General features: G+C 47.6%; 2 protein-coding genes and 1 pseudogene across 2 annotated transcripts in view; 2 read left to right on the forward strand and 1 right to left on the reverse strand.

Moving 5' to 3' along the window:
* Positions 1-27,238, forward strand: part of LOC149327525 (uncharacterized) — a 753,829-nt gene that overhangs the window by 591,191 nt on the left and 135,400 nt on the right. The gene's annotated exons all lie outside the window — the stretch shown is intronic.
* Positions 1-27,238, forward strand: part of LOC149327531 (uncharacterized) — a 144,539-nt gene that overhangs the window by 52,497 nt on the left and 64,804 nt on the right. The window lies entirely within an intron of this gene.
* Positions 9,305-26,722, reverse strand: LOC149327532 (uncharacterized; annotated as a pseudogene).

Here is a 27,238-nt window from a genome sequence, read left to right on the forward strand (position 1 = left end):
GTCCAAATGAAACCAAATGAGGGTTGGTTAGAGGCGCCTGGCCTAGTCTGCAGTATTTTTTTCGTTCTTGAAGGTTGACTAATTAGTTAAGCTTAATTACCTACCTTTTTAATTATTGACTTGAGGAACAAAGCGTCAATGGAAAGTTGTAGATCGCTTTGAGAAACAGCTTACTGAGACATTTGCAGCAAAGTAATATTTACGGAAAGTAATTTTTTTACCGGCCTTTAACCATAACCCACAGAATAAGAAAAAGCTTCCACATGACAACTGTGCCGCTTCAACGTCCCAAACGCGCCTTAAAGAATAAAATCCGTTTTTTCTGAAGTCCTCTCCTCGATGAGACTCTGCGTGCACAGAGAAGTGAGCGAGCAGCTGGTCACGTGATAACTTTCTTTTAAGGCCAATAAATGAAGCTACGTAAATCGTACCTTTACGGAAACGGCACTACTAGCGGTTTTTCGAGGTGATCTAAAACTTTTTCTTTGGCACATTTTCATAAGCCAATAATTAAAAAGTTATTTAACTAAACTAAACTAATTAATGAACTTAGAAGAGGGAAAAAATACTCAAGACTAGGCCACGCGACTATGAACAACCCTCAGTTAGTTTCACTGGACTAGGACACTTCGCCTTTTTAAAAGTTTTGTTACATTTAGCTGGGACAGCCAGTATATGTTGCATGCTCTCTAAAGCCGCGAGAAGTCAAGCCAACTGTCGAATGCTTGACCCTCGTAGAGCCCAGCAATCTTGCGCCACGGAGCGCCAGCCATGCATGCCCACATGTCGCGCTGCCGAAATGACTTGAATGTTTTTGCAGTAAACTACCACGCCAATGCAAAAACCAAACCTTTCGGCGCAGTTCCTTAACGCTTTGATGCTTCATGAAATGCTGTGGCACCACCGTAACGCTGTCAGTTACTGATGCCTGAGCAGACTGAAGAAAACAGTTTGACGGGAAAACGATTTCCTACCAGCATTAAAGTGTTCGTTTTGAAAGCATTTCCATATGGCACGGGAAGCAAGCACAATATGCAAGAGCATCACTGTGCAACACTTTGCGATGGAGCTACAGCGTTCTTTCTTTCATTTGTTCGCCACACTATAGCAATACGACATAATATCGAAAAAATAAAACTCACTATAATAAGACATACCTTTTAGAATATGCAGTTTTAGATGCCAACTTTTCGAACTCCTCACTACTGCACTGGATGTGGTATTGTAGGCTTAATGTGTGCTGTAGGCTGTGTCGCTCGGCATTTTTTGGTTGAAAAAAAAGGAGCAACCACACCGAGGGCTTGATTTTCGCGTAACACCTGTTCTGAGGGGGCTAACAAGCCTGCAGAATTAGCCGCCTTCGGCGGCTTGGCGGCTTTGGCGTTCCACCACTGGCACTGAGGCTAAAGTCGTCAGATCAAATCTTCACCGCGACGGCCCCATTTCTATGGAAGAGGAACGCAAATATCGTGGTGTACAATGCCAGTGCATGTTGAAGAAATGTGCCAACGGGTGTCATTTTCATGCTTTGCCTTTGTTTCTGTGACCAACATCCGTCCTTTTTTTACGAGCGTGGTGGTCTTTTCACCTCTGTGACAGTCGGTGGGTGAGAGCTGCGGCGGTGCGCGCTATGCCCCGAAGCAGTGTTCCCGTTTTCGGAGGGACAGCCGAGGCTCGGACGCCGGACAACTCGCATCCCCGGCGTTTCTTGGAAGGGAGGCTCTTGCACGTGTTCGCCCTTTTTGTTTGTGTTTATAACTGTGAGAGTGTCAACTTTAACACAGAGCAGATCACTATTTGTGCGGCCCAGAGCAGGAGCGGAAAACGGGCGAGAAGGTTTTGTTCGGCAGTGGGTGTCCGAGCGGGTGCACGAGCGGTACGTTGAGCGAAATGTATGTGTATATACCGGGTGTCCCAGCTAAATGTAACTAAACTATTAAAAAAGGCGAAGTGTCCTAGTCTAGTGAAACCAACTGAGGGTTGTTCATAGTCGCGTGGCCTAGTCTTAAGTATTTTTCCCTCTTCGAAGTTAATTAATTAGTTAAGTTTAACCAGCTAACTTTTTAGTTATTGGCTTCAGGAAGAAAGTGTCAAAGCTAAAGTTTTAGACCGCCTCGAAAAACCGCCAGTAGCGCTGTTTCCGTCAAGTTACAATTTACGTAGCTTCATTTATTGGCCTTAAAAGAAAGTTCTCACGTGACCAGCTGCTCGCTCACTTCACTGCCCCAATGTGCATCCAAAGTTTCATCGAGGAGAGGACTTCAGAAAAAACGTATTTTATTCTTTAAGGCGCATCTTGGGACGTTGAAGTGGCACAGGTGTCATGTTGAAGTTTATTTTCATTGTGCGGGTTATGGTTAAAGGCCGGTAAAAAACTACTTTCCGTAAATATTACTTTGCTGCAAATGTCTCAGTAAGCTGTTTCTCATAGCAATCTACAACTTTTCCATTGACACTTTGTTCCTCCAGTCAATAATTAAAAAGTTATTTAATTAAGCTTAACTAATTAGCCTCAGTTGAAAAACGAAAAAAAAAAATACTGCATACTAGGTCACGCGACTCTAAACAACCCTCATTTGGTTTCAGACGGCTAAGACATCCCATGTTTTTTAAAAGCTTGGTTACATTTAGCTGGGACACCTGATATATATACAGGGTGTTTTTTTTAGAAGGTCCAAAATTTTTAAAGAAAGGTAAATTCCTTTAGATTTATTTTAACCCTGGAGCAATACTGAGGGCTACGGCGGACACCAGGTAAGAGACAAACTACTTTAATTAGTTCGCTAATTAACTGAATACGTTAATTAACTTTTATAATTTTTATTTTAGGGGATATGTTGTGTTAGCAGAATTGGAGATCGTCTTCCAAACAGTCCAGCCAAGAAAAAAGATTTTCATGAAAAAAATTTTTGCGCGCGTAACGAAACGGGAAAAAGTCACCCTTGCAGGCGGCTTCACACTGTAACACAGCGTCTGTGAGCGCCTGGGACGTAGCTCGCTCCGCCCTGCACTTTGTGTCAATGCGTTTTTGTTCCAGCGCGGCATTCCGTGAGGCCGCGGAGCGAAGCGAGATTAGCAGCGATAGCGCAGGCCGCCAGTCCGGTACGCGTGACGCACAGCTCAGGGCGGAGTGAAATACGTCACAGGCGCTCCCTCCGCTGCGTTACGGTGTGAAGATGCCTACCAGGGCGAATTTTTCGCGCCTCGTAACGTGCGTGAAAATTTTTTATTTAAAATTGTTTTTTCTCGGTTGGACTGTTTAGAGGACGATTTCCAATTCTGCGAATACAACATATCCCCTAAAACAAAAATTAGAAAAGTTAATTAACATATTTAGTTAATCAGCGAACTAATTAAAGCAGTTTTCCTCTTCCCTGCCGCCCGCCGTAGCCTCCAGTATAGCCCCAGTGCTGAAATAAATCTAAAGCAATTTACCTTTTTTTTAAATTTTGGACCTTCTAAAAAAAACACCCGGTATATATGAGAGAGAAGCCAACAGCCACAAAAACCAACGGACACAGGGGATATTTTTAATTTTATTTATTTATTTTGTGATTTTTAAACAACATGCCGCCGGTGGGATCCGAACCCACGACGTCCGAATTACGCGTCCGGTGCTCTACAGCTGAGCTACGTCACATCAGCGGTAACTCAGGACGTGCTACGTCCGCCGCTTAAGAACGTGGGTGGCGCTGATGAACACTCTCAAGGTTAGGTTCCGTATTACGCGTCCGAATTACGCGTCCGGTGCTCTACAGCTGAGCTACGTCACATCAGCGGTAACTCAGGACGTGCTACGTCCGCCGCTTAAGAACGCGGGTGGCGCTGATGAACACTCTCAAGGTTAGGTTATTTGTAAACATAAATACCCCCGAAAGCAGATTCGACAGCCGTCACCGTAGCTCAGCGGTAGAGCACGGGATGCGTAATTCGGAGGTCGTGGGTTCGGATCCCACTGGAGGCATGCGGTTGTTTTTTTCTTCTGCTTTTCTAATCAATTACCTTTAAGCGATAACATATGCAGTAATATTCTAAATCGAACAACAGCACAAAATAAGATAAATAAATTAAAAAAATCCCCTGTGTGCCTTTATTTCTCTGGCTGTTGGCTTCTATCATCTCTATAACCAGCCCCTATATATATATATATATATATATATATATATATATATTAGCTAGCCGAAACAGCTAAATGCTACCTCATTAAAGAGCACTTAAACTCAAAACAAAAGCAAACAAATTGATGTCAGCATTGTTTGAGAGTATTATTAGCCTTCTGCAATCAAAAATATTGCGAACAAATATGCAGACAGGTAGACAATGAATTTTCATGCCTCAGTAAATAGGGCTATTGAGCTGCGGAGCTGCGTACGGTAACATTCGCAGAATTGTGCAGACGTGCACACTTGTGCCTATCTTATGTTGAATTCCAATGGCAGATCGGGATCAAGTTTTTCTGCTCGGTTTGGATCCGTCGTATTCTAATGGTAAAATGGGAGCGCGAGTTGTATGTTCCAATGGCAGATCGGGATCAGGCGTAAATCCCGGATCGCTCCGTGGAGCAGCGATACTTCATCCGCCGAAATCGGCAGATTTGACCGGAACCTCGCGTGACGTTTTCTTTTCCGCCGCGTCTGCTTCCGGTCGCGACCGGCAGCAGCCGCTTCGTTCCTGTCGTCGCTACGTGGTGAGCCGGGCGAGCCGGGACAGCCGGGCACTTTCCAGTCAACAGTGGACGGCAATGGTCTTGCTTCGAGCCGTGTGGCACTAATTTTGCTTCATGGAAGTGACAGTTCCGACTCGGGCACTGAAAGCTCAGAGTCCAGCAGTGAAGATTCGTCTGAAACGGACAGCGAGTGTGAAGCTGCCGCCGGCGTCAGAAAAATGCGCTAATATTCTTTGTGGGCGCTCATAACAAGCCCTGGAGTAGAGAAATGTAACAAATGAATCATTTTTGAGGATCGTTGGCCAATACCGAGTTGCTGGTAGAAGTGATAACTGCGATACAAGCAAATTTGTTCCTGATGCCCAGTGCGGCTGCCCTGCTGTCTGCTAGCTCCGCTGCTGGAGGCGTCGCAGAAATCGATCATGTCTTTATTTTATTATAAGACGAGGAACACAGTAAAACGGTGAAGCGAGCAGCACCTTTACTACAGCGCTGGCCAGTTTCGAAGCGCTCTCAGCTGCGGCATCGATGAAAAACAGTTAGGCTTAGCGACGACTACGGCAGCCAGGGAGAAACGTTGTCCGGGGGGCAGCGCAGTTCGTCGCTCGGCGTGTCCGCTGGCGGCGTCGTTGCCGAAAGCTCGAATGTCTCGCTGGTTGGTTCAGCGGCTTGCGTCTCGCAGTCGCAAGGCTGGAAAATCGAGCAGCGAGCGACTTGCCTGCGCGTCGTCCGCCACTTCTTTAGTGAACGGTAGGGACAGGCTCACTGGCTCCCCGAAGACCACGGCCGCATACTGGCGTGTTCACGGGAGTGGACCATCCTGTACATACGCTTTGGTTTTGGCTTTACATTCCGGCCTCCTTTTTGTTTCGCCGAGACGGCGTCTGTCAACGCAGAGATCGCACCTCGCGCAACTCCTGTCGCACTCGAACACGAAGCTAGCAGTAGGGACCCTACTAGCTAGGGTGCCTCGATGCCAGCGCTGCGCCGTACGGACGGCGGCGCTGGCATCGAGGCACCCTACTACTAGCAGGACGTCCGCTCCGACGGCGCACCTAGTTTCCGCGGCTCGCCGCTGCGGCGCTGGCGTCGCGCACCCGAGGGAGCATTGGCATTCCAATCGCAAAAGGGAGGTGGCGAAGCTGCGCGCACCGACGCGCTCCGTACGCGATCCTACGGAGCGGTCTCGATCTGCCATTGGAATTCAGCATTAGTGAAATCGAAAGGACATCCGCATGTTGTAAACATATAGTAGGCGTTTAATAGAGCGCGCAGGAATAAGCCAGAAGCACCACATGCTATGGCACAGTGCATGACAGGGGTAAGTAGGCAGCATAATACGCAGACGTCCCATGTAACCGATAGCAACCAATGAAGCTTGCTATACCGGTGTAGTGCACGGTTAGGGGTTGTACACAATATTTAACAGCGTAACGACCTTCATGCGTTAAAAAAGTAAGGCAGGGATAGACCGAAATTCATCACGCCTTTTGAGCAGGTTCTTTTTTCATGATATTTACCCATGGGTCGTTTGCAATTCACATCGTAAGCAAGGTAGCACACCTGAATTCGATCCCGGCCACGGCGGCTCAATTTCGATGAAGGCGAAATTCTAGATGCCCGTGTGCTGTGCGATGTCAGTGCACGTTAAAGAACCCCAGGTGGTCGAAATTTCCGGAGCCCTTCACTACGGCGTCCCTCATAGCCTTAGTTGCTTTGGGACGTTAAACCCCAATAAACCAAACCAAACCAAACAACTGAATTCCACAGGAAGGAAAATACTCATTTACAAGTTTCTACATACCGCTGAGATTAATAGAATGTTCGTCCGATCATCACCTGATTCCGCAACGGCTGCTTATACGGCAGAACATGCATTTATGTAGAGTTTCTGTGGGAGACGCGTAAGGAAACGGCCAGCGAACAGCAGCAACAAGCCAAGCGGCAAACAGCAAGCCAGTGGAAGCAGCCCCGTCGCTGCTTCGCAAAAGCGACAACAGCCAGCTCTGGGCACATGCCGTATAGTTCTCATGCTTTACACTTGAATGCATTGTAAATAATTTGCTTGTCTAGTAATTTGGTAGTGCAATGATTTAAAAATATAAAAAACTTCACGTCATATATGTTTAGGAGAAAACCTACAGTCAGCAAGCTAGCGATGATGTGCGCAGAGAAGTGTGGCGTTGCGCATGCAGGAGCGAGCCGCTATTTGGACGCCGTATCTACAACAAGAAAAGAAAAATTACGAGGAGCCTTAGCGGCTAAAGTGGTGAAAGGCGAAAGCCTGAGTGCTGCATTCTGCTACGCGATTGTTCACTTCACATTCAGTTGGTGCATTAATTAACTGCCAATTAATGACGCTTCATTTTTGCCTTTGTGAGTGGAACGCGACAGCGTGTTGTAGCGCTCCCAGGGAGTCCACGGAACGCCACCACCCGTTCGGCGCGATGTGTTGCCCTTTGAACGCAACGCTTTTTGAGGAAAGGAAATGGGGCAGAAATTCTCTGTCATCTCGGTGGACACCTGAACCGCACCGTACAGGAAGGGAGGAAGTAGGAGTGAAAGAAGAAAGAGGGGCTGTAATGAAGAAAATGAAAATTGTATTTGAGGAAAGGAAATGCGCAGTAACTGTCTCGCTTATTTCGGTGGAAACCCGTCAAAATTCGCGCGCAGTAATGTCACGATCATTTCGACCAATCTGAAACGCGGACCAATTTGCTAACACGTCTTGGTCGCGACAGTACGAGCCATTAAAGGCTTTCGCCTTAAAAAACCGTATCGCTGCTCACACTACATACGCAAACACGCGCGTAGCCACGTCAAAGGATCGGTGACCGGGAATGCTCAATCGCTCACGAATGTCGTTTTGCACAAGCATCCACAGACACACTGCGAGCTGCCGAGCAAGCCGCTTTCTCTTGTCTGCTTCACGGTGCGCACTTGCAAACTTGCGAGGAATTTCGTTTGAAATTGTAGAGGACGCGCCGCCGCCTCGGTCGCTTGAGGCGGCGCGTACATCCGCAAGCTCAGCCGCTTTGCGCTGAACAGTTTAAAAGGACGCCTTGCTGGGCAAGTTGGTAACTGTTCATCATTTTTTACAGGCGCGAAAAAAGACGCAACACAAGGTAGAAAGAGGGGACGTAGCGCCGCTCACAACTGATTTATTCGAAGGCAACACGCAAAAATATACCGGGTGTTTCAGCGAACACTTTCAAAAATTCTCATAAGTAGAATTTTCTTGGTAAAGATATGGCTTTTGCAGCATAGTATTACCAATGTTGGCGGATACCAGAAAACCGGTGAATCATATTAGGTAGTAAACTGGTTCACTAATTTTTAGTAATTAACTTTTTAACTATTACAGTTAGGCGCCTAGTTGCAAATAGATATTTGTAGCCGGTTGTTAGTAATAGCCATATCAGTTTTTAGAATTTCGAAAACGCAATTACCCTCACCGCTGTGGCTCGACAAAGTTTGGCTGCATCGGGCGAAAAATACATGTGCTATCGAAAGCATGCAGGCAAAGCATCCCCTCCAGTGCACGTAACTAGTCGAAAAAGCCGAATTTTGTCGAGCCACAGCGCAGAGGATAATCGCATTTTCGAAGTTCTAAAAACTGATATGGCTATTACTAACGATCAGCTACAAATATCTAATTGCAAGTAGGCACCTAACTGTAATAGTTAAAAACTTAATTATTAAAAATTAGTGAACCAGTTTACTACCTAATACGATTCACCGGTTTTCTGGTGTCCGCCAACATTGGTAATATTATGCTGCAAAAGCCATATCTTTACCAAGAAAATTCTAGTTATAAGAATTTTTGAAAGTGTTCGCTGTAAGACCCGGTATATCGTCTTACAAGCAAAAATACTATCATCTTCTAAGTTGATACGATAGCTAACGGGTGAAGAAGTTGTTCTCAGTCTTACACAAGCATATAGACGTGTCGCTGACGCACATGTTTCCTTTCTTTGCAATAAAAAATGGCCTGGCTTAGCTTATGGTTAAGCCTAGGATGCGAAGCATACCGCCGGCGGAGGCTGCGCGTCCGCAAGCGAGCGCACGAGTTGAGCCCCAGCTTTCACAGCTGTTGTGACGTCAGCGGCCCTAGCGGAAGGAGCGGGATTTAGGCCGCCGGTGGAGGCTGCGCGTCCACAAGCGAACGCACGAGTTGAGCCCCAGCTTTCACACCTGTTGTGACGTCATATCACGTGGTGCGCCGATGTAGGTCAAGTGGTAGCTACGCGGCCGCGCGCGGCGCAGCAAGGAAGATCTCGGTTGTGCGGCTAGTATGCTTCGCATAAAAAAGCTTCGATTAGTTTAACGGTACGGCAAAACAGCGCTGACGGACGGGACAGAAGAAGACGAGACAGACGGATGCGCTGAACTAACAACCAAATTGTGTATTTCAAAAGAGGAGGGCCAATATAAAGCATACAAGGGAACAAAATGCGGTGCAAACATGACATGGCATACATTCGGAATATTATCACTGATTAAGAAAAGCGATCTACCGTGCGAATAGAGCCACCGATGGTTGCCTTAGACATTAGTTGCCTAATGCGTGAATGTGAAAAGCCTCCGATGTCAGGCGCGAGGTGTGAGCTCTATACTTGGCGATGATGGTGGTTTGGTTCAGAAACGCCTCACATTCATCGCAATCTGCGGAATGAATGGCCATGTTATTTCGGCGTGACTTGTTTTCAATGTCTTTCGTGTGTTCGCGTAGCCGTCCGTCGAGGCACCGTCGGGTCTCCCCGATGTAAAAACGGCCGCATGACAATGGGACCTTGTAAGCAACACCACAGGAACAGTTGCCAAATTTTTTTCGGTGTTTCTTCTGACAAGCCTTCTTTCCACTTTCCTGGTTCGCTCTCTTGCACAGGCCTCCCAACTTGTTCCTGGCAGAGAAAAGGAGCTTCACGCCGGTTTTGTTAACAATTTTTTTCAGGCTGTGCGATACTTGGTGAACATAGGGATTACATGTAATGTGCTTATTGTCCAGTTTCCGCGTCTCCTTGTGAATTCTGCATTCTTTTAATATCGACTCTATGCTAGATAAGATCTTCGTCGGGTAGCCGCAGCGTTAAGACTATTAACCTGCGCGTCAAAGCTGGCTTGGGTTTTATGCGAACATGATCTAAACAGAGCGGCTTTCATGCATGTTTTCGCTATCCCGCGCTTAATTAACTTAGATAGGGCCGACCTTAAGGGGAGCAGGCTCTTCTGGGATCGCGGGGAGTACATCCAACAGATATGGTCACACGATAGCTCAAGTTCGAGATCTAAAAATCTTAGTTTGTTGTTAGTATGTACCTCTGTGGTCAATTGTTGGTTGTTAAGTTCAGTACTGAACGTGTCGAAAATCTGAGCAACAGTTCCTTGGTCGTCACCATTGCAATAAAATACTAAAAAGTCATCTACATAACGCATAAGCTTAACAACGGTGCCGCCAAGCTTGGCTTGAAGTCGTTTATCGCACGAAGCTAAGAACAGATCGCTGAGAACGGGAGCGAGGCTGGATCCAATTCGAACACCTTGTTTTTGGATGAAAAAACTATCGTCCACTCTAGCAAACGAGGACTGTAAATAAACGCGGAGCATTTCTAGAAACATGCAACATGCTAACATTCATACCACTAGAGTTCTGGAACTTTGTAACTCCTTGACGGTCGATGCAACTGCTGGTTTCTGCGATCACCGCGCTTTTCGGCAGGGAGTAGTGCAAGTCCTTGAAATCCACCGAAAACGCGCTAACGTGGGCGGGACACTCGTTTTGAAGGAATTCTGACATGGTCTCAGGCTTTCTGATGAGATAAGGATCTTCAACCTCAAGGTGCGACAGGAACTTCTGCAGAAACATCGGTACCTCCCGCTGCCACGTTCCACGTTCAGACACAATGACACGGAAGGGGCAGCTAACTTTATGAGTCTTGGCGCTGAAGAAGATGGCAAGGCTAGATGCCTTCGACGCCTTGACAGAAGAGGGCAGTCTTGAAAGGCCAGCACACTCACAAAGCTGTACTGCTTGCTCTTGCACTCTCGACGGCTTGACAGTTTTGACTTGTCTGTAGATGGCAGCGACTGCAACTTGAGCCTTGTCCTTGTAGAGGTCGTTTGCCACGACGACAAAACCACCTCCTTTGTCCGACTGAAGGAGCTTGACGCACGCGTCCTTGAGGGCCGATACTGCAGCAGTGAGACGGCGCGTGCTTCCTTTCTTCACCCCCGGGTGAGGGAATCCACGCCTTCCTTGATGCATCTTCCAGCTTCATCCGTTCTTACTCTTCTGGCAGCAGTCCCAGCAAGAGACAGGAGCTGCGTTTTGTCGAGTCGCTGATGCTCGCAGTATTTTCGCACCAGCACGAGCAGGTTATCCACCTTCGGGCGGACACTTGCGTTCCCCAGCACGACGACGTCTTGTTGAGGCGAGGTAGGAGGCGCTATTCGGCGAGGCAGCCAAGGAAGAACCTGTCGCCACATGAATTCCGCCGTCTGCGAAGCTAATTCATGCGGAATTCACATGGCGACCGGTTCTTACTTGGCTCAATGAATGCCTACTCGAACACGCAAAAGACACTGCAAACAAGTCACGCCGAAATAACATGGTCAGTCATTCCGCAGATTGCGATGAATGTGAGGCGTTTCTGTACCAAGCAACTATCATCGCCAAGTATAGAGATCACACCTCGCGCCTGATATTGGAGGCTTTTCACATTCACGCATTAGGCAACTAATGTGTAAGCCAACCATCGGTGGCTCTATTCCCGCAGAAGATAGCTTTTCTTAATCAGTGATAATATCCCGAATGTATGTCATGTCATGTTTGCCCCGCATTTTCTTCCCTTCTATGCTTTATATTGCCCCCCCCCCCTCCCCTCTTTCGCAATGAACCATTTGGTTGTTAGTTCAGCGCATGCCTCGTCTTTTTCCGTCCCGTCCGTCAGCGCAGTTTTGCCGCACCATTCCACATGAACCAACCAGCCCGACTCAGTCCTCTCCTTCGATTACTTACCTACCTTTTGTATTTTTGCTTTATGGTAGAATTCGCGCACCGGCTCACAAGAGCGTGACGGTCCGGACCTTATATGCTCAGGCATATTCGGGCCTTCTTTATTTTGCTCAACGTTTCTTTCGTGTTCCCTGATTCGTTCGTTAACGCAGCGCCCAGTTTTCCCTGTATAGCAGCGGCCGCGCGAGAGGGGAATTTCATAGACAACTCCTTCGGCACACTTCATGAACGATCGCCAGTATGGTGCCACACCTTCTCTCTTATTTCCGTCCTCTTCGAATACGAGAGAAAAGGCTTCCGAGCTTTTCAGGGGCTGAAAAAACCAGCGGCACACCATGGCGGCTCGCCACCTTTTTCAATTTTTCGGCTAATTTGTGCACGTAGGGCACTGCCACAGGTCGCACCACCTCTTCTCGAGGGACATCCTCCCCAGCTCTCACAGCCTTTCTCTTAATCTTCTGCAGCAGGATTTCAGCGACCGGCGTTACGAAGGAACCAGGAACCTAGCTGTAGACAGCGTGGCTGATTGGTTTTGAAAACTTATATGCATTTTGTGAGAGCATGATTTTCTCAGGGCCGATTCGAGGCAAAGTGAAGCACTCCTGCTTTTTATTAGCTGGGAATGAGCAGTCATATGGCAGAAGCCCCTTTTTTTGCGCGCGGAGCATATGCTCCACAATCCTGTTCCTCACTAAACTCAATATTAAGATCTAAAAAGTGTAAGCCTTCAAGTATTTCACATGTAAAACTTAAGCCATTTACATGTTGTCGAAATAAGAATAAAACATCTTGCACACTTTCTTCGAAGTTCAAGCTTCCGTCATTAGTAAAAATGATTACAAAATCATCCTCATATCTGAATACTTTGAAAACGTTGCTAGCCGGTAAAACGTGGTTCAACATTTTATACATTTGTGAAAGAAAAATATTACACAAAACAGGTGCAGCACAAGAGCTATACACATGCCAGCTTTCCGTGGAAAACACTGCTCGTCAAATGTCACAAAGGAGGATTGTAAGTAAAACTGTAAAAGGGTTAGAATGCTCGATGGATACAGCCGCAGTATTTTGAAAAGAAATAAGGTGCTTACTATCAGTACACTCTCTGATTGCAGTGAACAAGGCTTCGTGGTGAACAGACTAAAATAAATCCACAATATCTACTGAAGAGACGCGTCCAACATCACTACGCGATTTTTACAATTCACAAACTTCTTCGAATTTTTCGGTAAGGAAGGGGTCTTCTACATCGAGCATAGGAAAATTTTTCAACAAGAACCGGCTAAGCGGCCTCTGCCAGGACCCCTTTTCCGTAGCAATAGTTTCAAACGGCATTCCTTCATTTTGCGTTTTTACCGAAAACAACACTTTCAGTGCATTATTCTTCCATTTTGCAATATGTTCCCCTAGACGGACTAAACCTCGCTGCTCACACATAGCAACAGCTCTGCTGTTAACTTTCGTAGCTTTCACTTTGATTGTCAAAAAATTCTTTTCAATTTCCTGGGCTGCTCTTAGTGAGAAATCATCTTCAGATAAAACTACAAATCCACCTTCCTTATCTGCTTGTAAAAGGCTTGGGTTGTTTTCCTTAAAGAAAGACACAATGGCGCGGGTTGGAGTTCCTTTACGACGAACAGGTATCCAGTTGCGGGACAGGAGAAGGAAGCTCTCTGTCTAATTGCCTCCACGCAGTCATTTCGCGTTCATTTATTTTGCGAGAGAATAAAGACAGCCTGCTGGGGATCGCCAAGATGTGTCATTCTATCCAGCGGCTGGACGAAGCCACGGCTACACTCAGAAAAGAAGCGAACCGAAAGGGCAGTGCGGAGGCAACAAGAAAAATAGCTGAAAGCGTAGGACGGCCAGTCGCTTGACGGTGTCGCGGCGTCGAGCGTCGGCTGCGCTTTGGCGGCGCGGAGGTGCGAGGTATGTCGCGGGATCGACGAGCGGCGCCAATGTGCGTTCACTTTCAAGTTACCGACACAGCGAGCCAGCGGCGCATCAGTACTTGGTTGCGCCCTTTACATGAAAAAATAAGAACAGAACGTGTCCCTAAATACCTCGCGGCCGGACGAAGCCCTTGCTAAAAACTGTTGGCCCGAACGCATCGAGCAACCTTGCCCTATCATGAGCGACTGACCGCACTGCAGCCATGCCCTATCATGAGCGACTGACCGCACTACAGCCATGCCCTAGTGTCTCGGACAGCTCTGTCGGCTGCGGGGGTGGTTGGTCCAAAACCCACCGCCGCACAAACACCGATAAAAATGGGTACGAGTTTATGCGGCCTGAGCCCCAGCATCTTCAGGCGTGTGCGCTTGGGAGAAGCTCCATAAGCCCTTCTGCGCCCCTCGCGAGCTAAGCCTGTTTCGAACAACCACGAAGCCTGCTAAAGGGCCCTGTGCCCAACGAGCAAAGCACTATTCCTATGAGTAAACTCTGACCAAAAATCTTGCGAGGTTTGTGCCAATTGAAATAAAAATAAAATTAAATCAGATACATATATTCGACTGAAATTCGAAGCCGCGGTTGCGCGAACAGATCAGCTTCGCTGGCCACCGCACGAGAGCACTGTGCCTTCACCGAAGCCACAAAGGCCTCGTGTTAAACTGCAACATATTCTCGCACTGTGCATTTCACATCATCTTCAAGCAATATTACTGTCAAACTAATATTGGCGCTTTGAGCTATGCGGCGGTAGTGACAGAGTGACACGCAGCAGAGCGCTGCGTGTGCTGGCGTGGACAACGTTGTGGCTGAAGCAAGGCATTAGAGCAATCGCGTTAACGTTGACCACATTGCTGCAGAAACGTGACAGTGGACGTAGGCCGCCGGCGTACATTAGGTTAAGTGACATGATGAAAAAGTTGAAGACGCTCATAACTGGCGCTCTGAGTAAGTTGACAGTGAAATCGCGCTTTCAGTTACATGGCGGTGTTGCTCACCAGCTAAAAACTGCTTTCGAGTAATATTTCGTCCTTAGCAATGCTAAACGGCCAGCCATTTTTCATCATCTGAGTCCACCTTCCGCCTTTATTAATGCCTTCCGAGCAAGAAGTATCTTTTCCAGTTCTCTCGATTAGTGAAGTCCCTGATTGTTGTAAAGCTTTTCACTGCATTACACGCACTTTTCACGTACATATGGAACTAAATGCAATCGTCGTTTACCTAAGACACATAGAAGGTTGGTACGAAGGCAACTGACGACTTATGTCTTTAATATGTTCAAAGTTTATAATTAATTTGGTTCATTAACAAGCTTGAGGACCTGGACTACGTCTTTTTGACGGCCATACGACTAAGTTTTTAGTTGACTTTCCGGGCTAGAAACTTCGTGACGTGAAATTACACAGTGTCCTCTCTTGTTACCGCACATATTTTCGGGACGGTTAGCAAGAACAACAAGAGGCTGCAGCAACTTCTTGCGACGCGGGCGACGAAATCTTCAAATGGACAGGGCGAGACTAAATAATGTATCGAACGGTGCATTTTCCAAACCCTGTGATTTTGTTATTTTAGGCCCGTAGCCAAGGCCAAAGCTTTTCATGTGCGGTTGTGGGCAATTGAAATCGAATCCCTTCTCAGCGCGCGCCAAACTATGCTGCACTACATGGAGGCACCGCCTGACGAAGCACTACTAGTGTCGACACCGTCGCACGATGCTTCGTCAGGTGCGCCCAGCATCCAGCATGGTATGATTCCGCATTGGAAAGTACTAAGCATAATCGAAAAGTAGGGGCAGTTTGGTCATAAAAAAATAAACATATCGCACAGTAAGCATTTTTATTTACGGTTTTAGTCTCCAACAAAAACGCCTTAACTTTTCTCACTTCTTCTTAACTCTTAATTAACTTTTCTAGATAATCGGCGTTCACTTCTAGGTACTTCTAGGAACGCTGCACCAATATCCCGCCTGGAAATTGAACCAGTTGATAACGGCGTTCTTGAGTTCCTCGTCGTATTCAAACCATGGACCATCGAGCCATTCTGAAGTGCGAAAAGGGGAAATAGTCGCTAGGTGGAAGCTGGGGACTGTAGGGTGGGCGATCAAAAAGTTTACAGGAGCGGAGTGAGGACCCGTGCTCTCATGAAAGAGAGGGACTCTTGCGGAAAACTTTCCTTGGCCTTCGAACGGCTCTTTGTTCAGTGTTTCTCTACGCGTGAGCTGTAATTGTGGTGCCTCGTTCCAACATATCCACTAAGCGAACGCCTTTTTCGTACCAGAAAACGGTAGCCGTCGTTTTTCGAATTGAGTAATGAGACTGCTTGAATTCTTTTCAGTTTGGCGAAGCTGAATGGGGACGCTCTAATCACTGCTCTTTCCTTCCTGCTTTGATGTAGGATATCCACGTCTCATCTTCCTTAATAACAAAACCCAGACACTACTATCGATAAATTTGGGGCAGCTGATTACCCGTTTGCGCACAAAAATGCAATCACACCACCAGCTTGGCTACTAGCGGGCGCAGGGATTTTCGTGGACATTGTTTTCTGCATTCACCGAGAGGCAAACGACTGCTGAATGAAAACAATAACTTAAGTGGTTTCGGAAACGATCGGAAACAGATTTCGGAAACAGCGCTGCATTCGTTTAATTTTGTTCTCAGCCGTGAATGTTTGAGCATGAGCAAACGGTCCTCACTTTTCGAATAAACCTCGTACAGCACTTGGTTCCATTATCAGCTTCAGAGGAGCGGCTAAGCAGTATGGCCTCAGGACAGCCTTTCTAAAGTTGCGGGAAAAACTTCTGACACCCGCTTTAAATCGTAGTTGCTCCCCTGACGCAATAAATTGAGGAAACTGAAATGCTTGGAAGAGCGGTGAGCACAGTACATATTTGCATGTGTGACCGTGAAAAAAAGGGAATTGTAACGTAAAAAAAAAGCACATGGTTTAGCATGGCTAACCGCGGAATATCGTGCAGTAGCAGTAGTTACGGTGGACACTAAAGGCCCTTATGCGCTGAATGCATTCGACCTAAAGGCTTCCCACCTAAAGGCCATTAGGTGCATTTAGCATGAAGGCCTTCACTCTAAAGACCTTTAGCAAAGGCTCTTACCCCAAAGGGTATTGACCCAGAGGGTTGGAGCTAAAGGCCACTACCACAGTGGCATTTCACCTAAAGGCCTTTACCCTGAAGGCGTTTACCTCGAAAGCCATCACCCAGGTGTAGCCTTCAGCTAGACTTTCACCAAGATCTGCCCGGTGCACAAACCTGACACGTGCCTACAACCCTGCTTTCTGGCAGGTGGCCCATCTTCCAGAAAGTAGGCTTCAGGGATGGCCGTATGTGTACGTACGCCCGAAATAGGAAAATGTGTTAGTATTGCCACTTCATTAAAAACCAACAGAACACTGCGTCAGTTGGTGGCGAGTCATGCTCACGCAATAAAAGATACACAGAAAAGAGGCGTCTCTCTCCTCTCCATGTTTTTTCGCGCTGCGCTAGCATAAATGGATTGAAAGCAGTTATATTATTTTTCGGAAGTACTCATAACGGAATGTAATTAATTTTTGAAAGCAGTAATCGATACCGTGCTGCTGGGATAGGCCATTTTTGTACAGCAGGGGAAATATGAGAGGGAACACGGGAGTGCGCGAGGCGCCGAGACCCGGTGCGAATCGGCGGCAAAGGCGCATGCGCGCTTTATAGTGCCGCCATTCTCGGCAGGTCTCCCCGACAGCACTTCGTGTAGCGCGCAGGCCGTCCTCTCCTGTGTTCCCTCTCATATTGCTTCTACCTGAACATTCGTTATTTCTAAGCTGCCAGATACAGGATGAGGGTGACAAGAGCCACATAATTAGAAGATAGCTTCTTACGCGTCACCTAATACAACTCGCTTCTTTGCATAACACAAAACAAATTTCTATACAACTATGGTGCAGGGTTGGGTCCATCCGTGAAGCAAATAGTGACATAGCATTGGCGCGACCCGGGACATCCTGTTTATATCTCTCCAGAGGAAACATTCCCGGTGAAATGTGATGAAAGTGGATTCTAAGTGAAACTGCAGTGAAGTTTATAATCATGGATGCAATGACCGGCGGTATTCTGCAAAAAAAAAAAATCGGGTAATATAACGCGCTGATCGTAGAGAACAGGGACCCGCGCTAGAGAGAATAGAATAAAGCGATAATATCCACTCAAAAAACCCTCCCAAAAGCAACGTTCTTTTCTACGAGGTCGCCAACTCCCGTTATATTTCCGTAAAGTACGGATGCTTTATCCCCAGCTTAGTCATATTCACTCCACTTCCCTTTATTACCATAAAGTACCCAGGATTCTTTTACTAATATACGCTAAGCAGCTGCTACCAAGGCCCCTCCACGGTTACAGTTGTTGTGAAAGGTATGACTGGCATGTGCGTTCTCACAGAAAACAAAACCTTGAGCTTGTTACTTTAATTTCTGAATAGTTCATTAGTTATGCTGGCAAAGCACATACGTTTCGACACTTTACCATGTTTCGACAATTTACCGCCTATTACTGATGTTTCTATAACTCAAGAAGGTGTTTTCTTTCTGCTTCTCAGTTGTGACGCAAAAAAGACGCCGGGAATTGATGACATACCAAATACGTTTTTTGTGAGATATGCCAAATGGTGTTCCAAGTACTTAAGGCTCATATTTAAGATGTCTCTGATAAGCGCCGAGCTCCCGGAGGACTGGAAGCACGGAAAAATTATTCCCATTCCCAGAACTGAAAATTCATCTCTACTTAGCTCATATAGGCCAATATCTTTATTGTGTACTTCTTAAAAAATACTTGAACATATACTTTTTGGGCATATATCAGCCTTCCTGGAAACCAATCACGTAATTGACGACCGGCAACACGGTTTTCGCAAAGGCTTCTCTACAGTGACCCAACTTCTGGAGACGATTCAGGGTTTTGCCGCAGCCATTGATAACCGGTGTCAAATCGATGTCATTTTTTTAGATTTTGAAAAAGCATTTGACCGCGTCTCACACAGAAAGTTCTTGCTAAAGCTAAAGACTATCTTGAAAAACGATCTACTGTTGGCGTGGGTACAGGCATATCTATCGTCTCAATCTCATTCCATATCAATCGGCAATGCACGTTCGAGCCCAGCTTAGGTAAGCTCCGGTATCCCACAAGGCTCAGTACTTGGGCCATTGTTCTTTATAGTTTTTATAAATTACATTGTTAAAGAAATTCCTGTCAAAATCAAGCTGTTTGCCGACGATTGTGTATTATATCATGAAATACGAGCTCCTGCTGACCAGCTTTTTCTTAATGACGCCTTGTCTAAAATTCATGATTGGTGCTCAACGTGACAGATGAGTATTAATACTAAAAAAAACAGTTTCAATGTCTATCACGAGGAAGAAGCAGCCATTATGTTTTGCCTATACTATTAATAACCATCCCCTGTCTACCGTGGACAGCTACAAGTACTTGGGATTAACGATTAGCTCTGACCTACGGTGGAACAAACACATTTCTAATGTTAAAAATAAAGCTATGAAAATTTGGCTTTTTAAGAAGATCTCTCCGGTACTCCACGCACGAAATTAGGTTACTAGCTTACAAAACTTTTATCCGACCTGTTTTAGAATACGCCTCTGTTGTGTGGGACCCTTATACTAAAGAAAACATTAATACACTCGAAAATATTCAAAGAAAGTCAGTGCGAGTTATTTATAATTCATACAACTGGCAGACGTCCCCTACCATGCTACTTGAGAAAGCAAATTCGTAGTCTTTGCAGCTCAGGAGATACCGCGAGAGGCTTAAATATATGTTCATGATTGTTCACAACAAATTAGGAATTAACAGCAGCAAGTACATTGAGCTCGTCCCGGGTCGTTCGACACGATCCTGCCATTCTTTAAAAGTGAAGGAATACTCATGCCGCACTGAAACATACAAGAATTCGTTCTTCCCCCGTACTGTGCGGGAATGGAATGTCCTCAAAGCGAATATTGTAGAGGCTTCTACTGTGGAGTCGTTTACGGCGTCGCTTAGGAGTTTGTAACAATTTTGCAGCATTCGACATTTCCTTTTTTTTTCTTTCCCCCAGTGCTCATTTTGACACAAGATGTCGTCTAACATTGTATAATGTTGTTTCTTTTCGTCGTTCATTTTTCGGTATTGCGTGCTGAGTTGCGTGTGCCTCAAGGAAGTTTTCTTTTTGTCAAAGTGTATTTTACACCCACTCCTGCTTAAGGCTTTGCAATAAAGCCAGCAGTCTTCTGTAAATAAATAAATAAATTACAGCGTTTTGATTTTCACTTTTCTAGCCCGCACAGCCGTAGGTGATTGGTTTACGGTTTGTGGTGCTTAACGTCTCAAGGGACTCAGGCTATGAGAAGCGCTGTATTGTAGGACTTCGGAAATTTCGGTCACCTGCTGTTCTCCAGCGTTCGTTGATTCACACAGTATGCGGGCCTCTAGCATTTGGCATCCATTTAAATGCAAACGTCGCGGACGGGATCGGACCAGCGTCCTTCGAGTCAGCAGCCGAGTTCCACCACCACTGAGCCACTGCGGTGGCACAGCATTAGGTGAAAAAACTGTTTCTAAGCGCCTAATATATTAGAGACAAGGGGTCGTCCGAAAAACTGCAAAACAGGCCTCCTCATCTGCTTGAAGATGCCGCGGGTCAGTATTCGTGAAGAACGACATGGTGGTTCCTGCCCACACTCCAATGCGCCAGGCAGCATTCAGGTAGCCGGACTTCAAGAGGCAGCCAATGCTCTCGTGAACGCGCATTTTGAATCCTCCCGCTGCCCAAGGGTAGCTGCTCTATTTCACTTGTGAGCAAACAGAGTGGTTTAAGTTGTCGCAGTCGCCTCAATGACTTTACACTGCCGTCAACAGTGGCGGTTCTTCAACTGTAACAGTTTCAAAAGCAGGAAGTGACACATAACCAGCTGTCGTCTATTCTACGAATTTGCCTGGGACATTGATGTTTGGTTTGGTTTAGTTTGGTTTGGTTTATTAGGGTTTAACGTCCCAAGGCGACTCATGCTATGAGGGACGCCGTAGTGAAGGGCTCCGGAAGTTTCGACCACCTGGGGTTCTTTAACGTGTACTGACATCGAACAGCACACGGGCCTCTAGAATTTTGCCTCCATCGAAATTCAGCCGCCGTGGCCGGGATCGAACCCGCGTCTTTCGGGCCAGCGGCCGAGCGCCATAACCACTGAGCCACCGCGGCGGGGTGGACATTGATGTGATTCCTTTAACAACTCTCTTTCTTTACACCGTCCTAGCGCTGTTTGAAATCTCATTGCACTCATCGTTTGCTTTGTCCATATAAGCCAGTGGTTAAATGCTCCTTTGTCATATTGTCAGGTAGCAGTTGGCGTTGCCTAGACGGCAGAGAAACGCCTACCCGAGAAGTTCTGAGAGGCGGCAACAGCACAGAGAGGCGCCTGGAGGGGAACTTCAGTTTCCTCACCCAAAACACCAGCGTGGCGCATGAGCTGCGTGCCAAGTAGACGCACCACTCTCGGAAAAAGGATCGGCCCGCTGCTTTAACAAGGAAATCGGCAGGAGAAAAAATAAACAAAACTGAGTAACCCGCGGCGCTCAGCCACTAAATGCCTCGCGAAAAGTAGGACTTCATCCGCACGACATGTACGATCTCAGGTCTCAGCTGACGGCGAGTAGTCCGGGAAACCCCATGCGGAAGAACTTCGTAGGTTACGTCGCTTAGCTAAAAACACTGTAAGGACCGATGTACTGTTTTAGAAGTTTTTCGGAAAGACCGTGGCGTCGAATGGGGTCCATACCCACACACTTTCGTCCGGCGCGAACGTACCTAGCCTGTAGCTGCGGTTGTAACGCTCGGCGTCACGGCCTTGTTGGTTCATGATGCCCAGTCTCGCAAGCTGTCGAGCTTTTCCTGTGCGAAGAGTAAATTCCTCGGCGCCGGCGTCCAGGTCTTGGCCATCATGGGGTAGCGTTGCCTCCAAAATTGTCGACACTTCACGGCCCTACAACAGCAAAAAGGGCGTCTTCCGCGTGGTTTTTGCTGAGCCGTGTTATACGAGAGAGTAATGGCAGGATATCGTCCCAAGATCGACGCTCAACGTCAGTGTACAAGGAACACAAGTCAACGAGTGTTTTGTTAAGACATTTAGTTGGACCATTCGTCTGGAGATGATAGGCGGTCGTTCTCCGATGAGTAGTGCCACTCAGTCGCATAAGGGATACGAATTTCTGACATTGGTGAAAACAGCGCGAAAGAAGAAGCCCGAAGGCGAAACGAGGAAGTGACAGGAAAGAGCGCTCTTTCCTGTCACTTCCTCGTTTCGCCTTCGGGCTTCTTCTTTCGCGCTGTTTTCACCAATGTCAGAATGGACCAATGATAGGCGGTCGTTCTCCGATGAGTAGTGGCACTCAGTCGCATAAGGGATACGAATTTCTGACATTGGTGAAAACAGCGCGAAAGAAGAAGCCCGAAGGCGAAACGAGGAAGTGACAGGAAAGAGCGCTCTTTCCTGTCACTTCCTCGTTTCGCCTTCGGGCTTCTTCTTTCGCGCTGTTTTCACCAATGTCAGAATGGACCAACTAGCCCAGCAAAAAGTTCTGCAAGGGATACGAAGATTTTGGCAGCGAACGCGGTGCCTCTATCCATGATAGTAAGCGCCGCTGCGCCGTGCCTCAGGACGATGAATTCCGAGTAATACTTGTTGGGAGGCTAGCTGGTGCATATTTCCATAAAATTGCTGTAGCGCCGAAAACGGCAGCACACAGCAAGCGAGAAGGAAGAAGTGCTACTTGCAACTGTTTATTCACCGTGATTGCGAATCAATATAAAGAAAACAATCAAGGGGAGATCAAGAACGAGCCAAGCGCACGAGGATTGTACAAAAAATGAAAGAAAAGATACAGGGTCTGTCCTGAAAGTAATGAGACTAGTCGCGGTGTGGCGCGTGCTCGTGGTGCTAGATCAGGAAACCGCTTTTGGGGGAAGGAGCGGGAACCTTCAACTTCACAGTGCAAAGACAACAGTTGGCTGCGAGCAGGCGAAGCGAGTGGACATCTTCGAGCGTGTACCCATATTTCGTCGCTGCGTCGAGGAATCCATGGAGCGAAAGTTGGAACAGCGCTACGCGGTGAAGCTTTGCACTAAACTGGGTAAGTCACCTACCGAGTCAATCAACGTGATCAAGATAGCATGTGGGAACGATGCAATGTCCACGTCGTGTGTTATAATGACACAAGGCATTTAAAAATGGTCGTGACGACGTGCACAACAAGCAGCGGTCCAGGCGCCTGTCGATGACGGTTACGGACGGTAACCTTGACTGTGTGGTCCTGAACGTCTTCACGGCCATTTGTAGGTGCTTTATGCCATTGGAACCCTTGCGATCCGGACATTGCATCATTACCACATGCTGTCAACTGTCTCGGTCGGTGATTTATTCAGTTTATTGCAAAGCTTCACCGCGTCACGCTGTTCCATGGTTTCCTCGACGCAGCGACGAAACAGGGGTACAAGTTTGAGCACGTCCACTCGCTTGACCTGCTCGAAGCCAACTGAGGTCTTTGCACTGTGAAGCTGAAGGTTCCCGCTCCTTCCCCCAAAAGCGGTTTCCTGATCTAGAGCATGCACACGCCACACCGCGACTTGTCTCATTACTTTCAGAACAGACCCTGTAGGTGACCCACACAGGCGTCGCATCCCCGTTTATATAAAAAAGCAGTTCTGTGTATCTAAAATCGTGTACGGCGTATCTAAAAAATGCTGCCACGCATCGAGACCCGCTATACTGCTTGCAAGGTGCCCAAATATATTCTTCTTTAGATTTATGTTCGGGGTACTTACCGCCAGGTACTCATGGAAGAGACCGATCCCCCCTTAACAACCTTTGTAATCCCATACGACCTATATGAATTTACTGTGATGCCTTTCGGCCTTTGTTATGGTCCTGCCGCCTTTTGAGAGGATGATGGATACCATTCTGCGTGGGCTAAAATGGAAGGCCTGCCTCTGTTACCTTGATGATACCATCGTGTTTTTGCCGTACTTTGACAGCCACCTCTACCTGCTCAAGCACGTTCTGACCTGCCTTTCTGACGCCACCTTCCAGCTCAACTTAAAAAATTGTCATTTTGTCGCCCCGGCCAGCTTACCATTTTAGCCTTCTTGTTTCCAAGGACGGTGTCGGTCCGGATCCGGCTAAACATCATGTTGTGGTTGCGTTTCCTCGACCTACTTCTGTCAAAGAACTGCGCGCTTCTTATGTCTGTGCTCCTACTTCCGTAGCTTTTTACGCAACTTTGTCTCAATTGCACCTTTGTCCGGCACTTCTGTCCGGCAGTACCGATCTTTCGCATTGGTCCCAAGTGTGTGACGACGCCTTCGATTCCTTGCGCCGTATCCTCATCGCCCCGCCGATACTGCGCCATTTAGAACTGACCCCACCTACAGAGGTCCATACCGACTCCAGCGGGGTAGGCCTCAGTGTTTATACTAGCACAACACAAATCTGACTTCGTCGAATACTTCGTTGCCTATGCCAGCCGCACGATCACAGAGGCTGAATTCAATTACCCGGTCACTGAAAAAGAGTGTCTGGCGATAGTTCAGGTCCTTACCGATTTCCGTCCTTACCTATACAGCCGCCCGTTTGAAGTAGTGACCGACCACCATGCGCTGTGCTGGTTTTCCTCGCTGAAAGGCCTATCCGGTCGCCTCGCGAGGTGGGTCCTTCGCCGACAGGAATACGATATCCGCGTCGTGTATCGTACTGGCCGCAAACATCAAGACGCCGATGCTCTATACCGCCGCCCACTTACGCCATTATTTCCAGCCTTTCCACCTTAGACGCCTCTTCACCGATGCTTCACATCAGCGCCATGCCTTCGACGCAGCGTCCGACTCATGGATCTCGTCTCTTGTTGACTTCCTCACCAACCCTACGGCTGCTTCTCCATCGCGTGCTCTTCACCGTCATGCATCCCATTTCTCAATTCGTGACGACCTCATTATCGCCGCAACTACAGCTCAGGTGGCTGCTGTAACGATCAGGTCAAGCAAGAACGGAATGAACGTTTATTGATAGCAGCTGCTCGGTTTTATAGGGGCAGGTAGATGTAGGCACGTGTGTAGGCGACAACGGCAGCGGTCGGTTCGGGATGGGCTGGCACGCACAGCGCATGCGTATCATGTACGATACATCTTCCCTTGTTTATTGAATTTTGGAAATGCGTCACGAATTCACTTGGTTGAAGTTGTGATCCTAGTAAAGCCTGTTTGGAGGCCTCCTGTTTCTGGCGGACCGCCTCACCGCTGGTGTAGAGTGTCCGTCCGTAGATGGCGCAGCAGCTACTCTTCTTGGACTGGGCCCCTGCTCGTCGACGGGCTCGCACTTACTCCCGGACTCGTCACTTCCGAGTGCGTTGCTCTCGAACGGTTCCAACGTCGCATTTAGATGCGACGTTGCGACGATGCGACGATGCGACACTTATTCAGGCCCAAATGTCCCTCATGTATTCGCTGAAGCATTTCCGCCCTCATACACTTTGGGATCAATACTTTAGTGCCTTTAAACACAATGCCTTCAATCAGGGACAATTCCGCCGCAAATGGTTTCATGCTGCCACCCAGGTTACCGCCGGCTGTTGTGTACCGTATAACCGACTGTAGATCAGGATCGTTTGCCGTGGCCTCCACAAGTCGATTTAGTGTTTTGCTGCTCACCATGCCCGTGACCGCTCCAACCGCATGAACTTCTACTTCGTCTTGGGAGGCTGTGATGTCCAGTGGTTTCTTGGATGACGCCCTTGACGGCATATCGGCCAGCAGCAGCTCTTTCCCTGGTACGAATTGAAGGGAATAATCGTACTTGCACAAGCGCAAGAAAAACCGCTGAAGCCTAGGTGGCATATCGCCGATTCCTTTCGACGCAATTGCTGGGAGTGGGCGGTGGTCCGTCTCGACAACAATTCTTCGGCCGTAAACAAAATAGTGAAATTTTTCAGACCCAAAAGTTATTCCCATTGTTTCTTTCTCTATTTGTGAGTACCTTTGCTCAGTCTCACTCATGACGCGTGATGCGTAGGCTTCAGGTCGCTAGCTATCTCCGTGTCGCTGCAACAGTGCAGCTCCTAGCCCATTTTTTGATGCATCAGAGCTAATTTTTGTCTCTCTTGCTGGATCAAAAATTGACAGCACTGGTGCGCTGCATAGAAGTGCGTAAATAGCTGCCCACTCAGCGGCATGCTTGTCTGTCCACTCGAAGACTGTTTCTTTTTTGATAAGACCACGTAACAAGTTGGTCTTTTCAGCAAGATGCGGGATATACTTCCCAAAGTAATTGGCCACACCAAGCATTCTCTGAACCGCCGTCTTATCAGGTGGTTGCGGCATTTCAGCAATCGATGCACTGAATGAAAGATTCGGCTTTATCCCGTCTTGGCTGATGAGGTCGCCCAAGAACTCAACCTCGGTGCACGCGAACTTGCATTTGGCTGCATTGAACGTCAAGCCTGCATGGTTTGCTAGTTCCAGCGTTCTACGAAGGCGCTTGTCGTGTTCTTCCCAGGTAGCACCCCATATCAGGACGTCATCGACATACATGCGCACGCCCGGTGCTCGATCAAAAATTGAGCTCAACGTTTTTTGAAACACTTCAGGCGCTGAAGCAATCCCAAACGGCAGTCTCAAAAAACGATAACGCCCAAAAGGTGTCGCGAACGTGCAAATGGTTGATGTGGCCTGATCCAATGGAATCTGATGGAACCCTGAGTTTGCATCTAGGCGCGAGAAGTATTTAGGGCCTGCCAGCTCTGCCTCAATATCGTCACGTTTAGGCGTCTGGTAGTGCTCCCGCTTCAGGCATTCGTTAATGTTCCTAGGATCCATGCAGACCCGAAGTTTGCCATCCTTTTTCCTGACAATGACAAGCAAACTCACCCATTCTGTTGGTTCATTGACCCTTTCAATGATATGGGCCTCTTCCATGCGCTGCAGCGCCTCTCGCAGTGGTTCTCGCAGTGCCAAGGGGACGCTTCGCGCCGGCGGTATCACTGGTATGGCGTCTTCGCGCAGGACCATCCGGTATGGGCGGGCTACACAGCCGGTACCTTGAAAAAGCGGCGAGAATTCTTGCAGTTTTTTTCAGACTCTGCTGTATCCACTGCGTTGACTGAACGAACTACGAGTCCCAGCGCCTCCGTTGCATGTAGTCCAAGTATCGCCTGTTTACTTTTCTTCACTATGAAAAAGGTGCAGGTGCGGGACTTGTCGTTAATGACCACTGGTAGGGTCGCCACGCCGAAGTGCTTAATTGCGTCACCACTGTAAGACCGAAGAACGGAGCTGCTTGGAGTCAGGCATGGCGTAGCTTTGCACTTGCGAAAGAGTGAATAAGGCAGCAAGTTTGCCTGGGACCCAGTGTCTACTTTAAAAACAACATTCTGGTTCGACACCTTGGCTTCAACTGTCCAGTCAGCTGTCCTTTCGACTGTACATACCCTTGCATTGAGGATGTCGAAGTTGTCCTCGTCGTGAACGACTGCACTGACTGCAGGCTCTTTCTGGAAGCAGGCCGCGAAATGATTGGCCCCTTCG

Source organism: Amblyomma mixtum, chromosome 10 (assembly GCF_055824585.1).
Source record: "Amblyomma mixtum isolate Tamu chromosome 10, ASM5582458v1, whole genome shotgun sequence".
In the NCBI taxonomy this organism is placed as follows: Eukaryota; Metazoa; Arthropoda; class Arachnida; order Ixodida; family Ixodidae; genus Amblyomma; species Amblyomma mixtum.